This window comes from Heloderma suspectum, chromosome 4, assembly GCF_057233095.1.
Source record: "Heloderma suspectum isolate Gila_16-S chromosome 4, 16-S_ref, whole genome shotgun sequence".
NCBI lineage: Eukaryota > Metazoa > Chordata > Lepidosauria > Squamata > Helodermatidae > Heloderma > Heloderma suspectum.
The window spans coordinates 201477651-201483650 of record NC_139461.1 but is presented as its reverse complement, the minus strand read 5'-3'; positions in this window follow the sequence as shown (position 1 = coordinate 201483650).

Sequence of the window (6000 nt, the reverse complement as noted above, 5' to 3'; positions counted from 1 at the left end):
CTATTCTTTGTCGTGGGCTTTTATGCATCCCAAAGCTTGGGAGGACAGGAAGACCCCACACTGTGAGTTGGTTGCTCTGCATTCAAGAGCTGATTGCGCTTGCTGGCGGTTTTGTTCCCAGGGACCAGAGCGTGATTCTGGAGGATCCTGTATGGGGACTGGGTGCATGGCTGGAACCTAGGATGGTCCAGGAGTGGGACATCCTCTATGGTGAGTATCTGGAAGTCACCACCAGGGCATGAGTCCCCCTGGCCTGTATGGACTGTGATGTGGTGGGGCATTCCTCCATTGTTTGAAACCCTGGGGTCTAGGCTTGAGTGCAAGTATCCTAGCACTTCTATCACCTCATCATACAAAGCTGACCCAGAAGAAGATTCAAAAAATCCATATTAATGTAATACCTTTATTAGGCCAACCAAAAGATCACAAAATGTGACATTTGGGTTGGCCCAATAAAGGTATTACACTAATATGGATTTTTGAATGTTTCTTATGGCAAACATAGCTAGCTTTGCTTCCAATAAAAGGTATAATTTTATCTTTCTTTTCTTTTTGTGGCCCTCACTTATTAAAAGCATCCAAACCTAACCATGAGCAATTCTTATGTTTTTGTTTATTTTCACTGAAGAGTTAATGCAATTAGAGTAAGACATTTTCTGCTTTTGAGTTGCAGTTTAATCTTTGATCCTTTCTAACTTAAGTTTCTGCATTTACCTGTTAATGTTTTGTTCAGAGTTAATTCAGACCTTTAGACCTTTTCTATCTCATAACCATGGTTGTTAGTTAACATTTATCTTCTAAGTTGAAATCCTTTTTGTTCCATTTCTCTTTTTAGGGCACAATCCTATGCATGTTTAGAAAAAAAAATTCCTACAACTCCTACAATGTTAACTGGCATGCCCCAGCCAGCCAGTTAACATTGTCCACCTGAGTACTCCAGGTTTTTAGGGATCACTTTTGTCATCCACTTTCCATTGAAGAATGCTGTTAATCAGCAGTTCGCTTCTCTACACATGTTACTCTGCATTCAGACAAAATGACAGCATCTCCTTTCTTTCAGCAGAAATTTAAAAGCTGAGTCTCAATGAAAGTGGACTTTTGAGTTTCCCCAAACTCATAAAAAAGAAAAAGAGTTGCACTGTATACTATGTGTACTCACTAACCATATACAGCATAGGCCATCTTCAGTAAAGTTGAGGGACAGGCTTCATAGTGACTTAAGGAACACAAGGTAAAAGTTGGTTTTGTTTGTGAGTGATACTTACGTGTTGAAATTAGCTTCCCCACCCTTGTTTTCTGTGCTTCTCTTTAGGCCTTATTATTGCATTGTCTGCTGGTGCACTGAGGCAGGAAAGGTCACCTTGGCTGCAGTCCCTATGCATGCCCACTTTGGATTAAGTCCCACTGAAATCAGTACGATTAACTTTCAAGTAAGTAATAGGATCAGGCTGTTTATCATCCGGGAACTGTCCACAGTCCTGGAATGAATATCAGTGCTTATTTTCTACCTGCTTGTTCCGACGCGTTGACATTTCCAGCATCTTCATTAGTGGGCTACAAGAATTTCCAGAAAACATCTAAAGACAGAAAACAGCACAGAGGATACAATTCAGTGCTCTGCCTTCCTGTTGCCTTTATTTCTTCTTATAGTTTGGATCACTGCCTAGTATTGTTGTTCATCAGAAGGCCATTTTATGTGGCAAACATCCTCCTTGAGGGTTGTACCCAATCTTTGTCCTACTTAGAACAGGCTGATAGAAATGAATGTGACTTAGGTTATGTAAAGAGCAATCCTATGGCCCCCTAGACAGCATTTGGGGGGGCATAGGATAGTTCGGAGTCCTGGATACGAGGTCAGAGACAGTGCTCTGATGTCAGAGGGGTCTGAGCTCCTTGCCCTTGTCCCCTACCCCCCTCTCCGCAGCTGGCCTGGAGAGAACTGTGCTGGCTGCCTCTTTGAGCTCACAAAAATAACCTCAGAGAGGAGGGAGAGGGGGCAGTTCTGTGGGTGGGAAGTGGATGCGGGGATACAATCCCCAATCTTCCCCAGCCTCCTATCCCCAATCTTCCCCAGCCCTCTGAGGAACCCTTGCTAGACAGGCAAAACCACCTGTCTAGCAAAAATGCAGAGTGGGAGAAGCACAGAGGCAAAGATTGCCTCAGCATTCCTCCTGCTCTGCATAGGATGCCCATCAGCCTCTGAGTTGGGAGGCTGATGGGCATCTGGATAGGGTTGCACCCTTATTTCTTTAAACTACATGTATACCACTTGATATCATAAGATTTCTAAGAGGTTTACATAAAAATTTATAAAATACAATATAAAAACCAATGTAAAAACCAATAACAAATACACTAAAATGTCACAAAACCAGTAAAACAGAGCACAGCAATTAGAAGTCAGGAAAAGCCTGAGTAAACGGTACAGCTTCAAGAAGTGTCTGAAGCTTGCCACAACTTTGCTTGTCAGATCACACATGGGAGAATGTTCCAGAGGGTGAGTGCCACTACCAAGAAGGTCCACTTGTGCACCGTCACTTGACAATACGCTGCTGGTTATGGGACAGCCAATAAGGCTGTCAGAAGATTTCAAGGGTCGATTGGGTGTATATACAAGTTGGCTTCCTGGCCCCAAGTTGTTCAGGGCTTTGAATGTCAGCAACAAAACCTTGAACATGACTCGGTAGCTAATAGGCAGCCAGCGCAGTTCTTTTAATATAGGTGTAGTGTGTATATAGCTAGGTGCACCACAGAGCATCCTAGCTGCTGCGTACTGCACTAGCTGCAGCCTCTGAACAAGGCACAAGGGCAACCCCACACAGAGTGCATTACAGTAGTCTAATCATGAGGTTAGATTAACATTGGATGCAAGCCCAAATTACTTAAGTTCACAATTACACGTATCCCACATGTGATAAATTTATGTGCATTAAGTAGAATTCCTGATTGGCAACAGCATGTACTGGTGGTACATATACACCACCACAGCACATAGAAGTGGGGCATGCTCTTGAATTTGTGTCCTCATTGGATTTCCAGGATCCTAACAGCCTTTCTGCTTTCAACTAGCTCTTCTGGGAGGAGCCTCTTGCTGATAAGTTAAAATATATCCTTTGTTGCTGGATTACTCAGAACTTTGATAGTGGTTTAAAATGACACCATACATGCCAGTGCTGGCTGGATTTAATGGGAGCTGTAGTCCAAACCACCTGGAGGACATCAGGCTGCCTATCCCATAGGACTGCAGCCTAAGGCTACAGAGGGCTAATTCAAATAATGAAATCCGGAATTCAGTGCATTATTGCTGATTTGAAGCAGAATAATTTGAATCAAGGCTGCCCACCTATATAAACCAGTTCCTCTTTTTTCTATTCTATTCAGCCTGTGCATGTTTAAGCGAATGGTGATTTTAAACATGTATGCCAAGGGACCTCAACCTTTTTGGGTCTGTGGCCACATTTGAATTTTGTGAGAGTGTCATGGGTGCACTCGTAAAATGGCTACCATGGGGGTGTCTAGCTAATTCATCAAATGGCTGCCATGGTGGGCATGGCTGGTTGCAGAACACTCATTTCTCAGAAGCCAAACTGGTGAGACTAAAAGAGAAGTAACTTGCCCAAGAACCAAAGAACAAGGCAGAGGCAGGATCTGAGCACCAAAACACAAAACCACTCTTTTGAATCCACCCCCACCCCCATGACACTACTGGGCAACACTTTGTTTTGCAGAAGCCAACCTCCCAGTTAAAAAAAAAGTTTTAATTAAAAAACACTTAAGAAATAACATAAGAATCATGAGGGGCAGGGAGCCTAGCATGTGCCAAATGTGTCTGTGGCCACAGTGGCACCCATAGTCACCCCATCAAAGACCGCAGATGTGTGCTTTTAGTTAAATTAACATATGTATGTAAGTACTAGTCATTCTGTTGACCTTGGGAGAGGTCATGACCAAATTTACATCTCCTTTTAAAAATGGCTTCACTAGCTCTTAACAATTCTGGCCAACAGAGACTACTGTAAATGTAAAACCCACAGCAAAGTTCAATAACTGTTAAAAATGTAATGATCACAGAAAAACTTTAATATGAGGGATGAATCAATCTTTGAATATCCCTCCATTAGAGAAAATCTCATTGCTTTTGGTAATAGTCACCTGGCCTTTATGCTGACACTCACGAGGCATGCATGTTGTCAGGAGGCCCTAGCCGGCCTCTTTCAGTCTACTCCAGTAGCCAAGCCCAGACAAAGGATTCTTCTCAAGGCTTTATTCCTTTTACAACTTAATAACTCTATCACCAGCGACTAAGCTATGAACAGCAGAGTACTCTATGCCCCGGGTTGGAAACAGTTGGTCCCCGTTTAAACGAGAATCACTTGCAGACCCTGAACTTATGGGCTAGGGAGAGTCCCTCCCCTTTTCCCTTGGGTCCATGGGAGGCGGCCGTTGCTTGCGCGCCAAACGGGTGCTATGCCTCCTTTCCGCGCCCTCCATACCTCATCGCTCTCTGCGTCTGCGTCGAGCATCCAGCCAGTCCTCCTCCCGCGCTCTTTCACTCCCAGGACTGCTATCTATGTCTGGAATGCCGGTAGGAGGAATCTCTGCCAGCTGCTGTGCCTGTGAGGGATGAGCTGGCTCCTCTCCCACGGATGGCTGTTCCTCCTCAGAATCAGAACTGCTCTGAGGTTCTATGGGCTCAGTGTCCACCCTGACACATGTGTTTATAAGGGTACAATCCTATGCTTGTTTAGACAGAAAACGCCCTACAATTCCAGTGTTCCCCAGCCAGCAAGGCCCTTAAGCTATCATCTTCACTACACTTACGGCGCAATCCTATCAGGATAGGCAGCTGTCTTTCGGCTGTCTAGCTGGGGGAAGGTGGAGCAAGGGGGAGGGGCAGATGCCAGCTGACGCATAGGAAGTGTCAGGACGGCACTTCCACCCTCCCCGGCATGCCCCCAGGGCCATTCCACGCTGCCTAAGAGGCAGAGCGGGAGGGGGTGGAGGTCGGTTCCCAGGAACTGACCTATCCTATGGCCATCTAGCCGGTGACTAGCGGCCATAGGATTGCGCCCTTAGTGATTGTTTGACAGTTTCCCAGCTTTTGTATGGGTTGGGGGGGGGGGCTCTTCTAAGGCTTAGTTACTGGCAGTTAGAGCTTTAAGACACAATCCTACGCACGTTTAGACAGAAAAAAGTCCCACAACTCCCAGCATTCCCTAGCCAGCATGGGAATTGTAGGACTTGTTTCTGTCTAAATATGCATAAGATTGTGCCTTAAATATAGCTAAATTGGATGGTAATGGATAAACATTTTTTGGGATACCACCATTGCTTTCTTCTGAGAGAATGGTGCTCAAATTACCAGATATATTGATTCTGGATTGAATCAATATCTGCTAAAACCTTTGTTACTAATAGATAAGATGGATATACATCTTGTTTGTCAAATATCAGTTTTTAATTTTCTTTGTCCTTTAATGCTTTCCAGCTGCCTGCATTCAGGATTTCCAAGCCAGTTTTTTTTTTTTTATATTGTCTTAATTTCTCTTGAGGCTCACCAACTTTTTATTTCTTGTTAATCCATCACCAGCATGATACCACAGCAGCAGAAACCATACTTAGGAGGTTGTCTCCACCCCAGTCAATAAAACACGACAAATAAACACAATGGAAGTAACAACTGCAGAATTTCACAGCTGGGCAAAAATAGTATGAATGAGGAGCGGCCAAATAGGAAAAGTAATTGAGCTTGATTGGACTCCCACACACACACAACCCCTCCCATCAAGATTGTTAAAATACTAAAAATAATCCACAATTAATTGAAATGAAGAAAAGCTGAGTCAAAAATACAACTGCAGATAGATGTTTCAGACAATTGGTATAATTTTCTTTAGATTTCAGAAGCTAATGCAGCTTCTTGGAAGTGTTAAATGTACAATCTCAAGAATGCTGAGAAAACCTTACATTCTAATACTATGCAAATTTACTGAGAAGTAA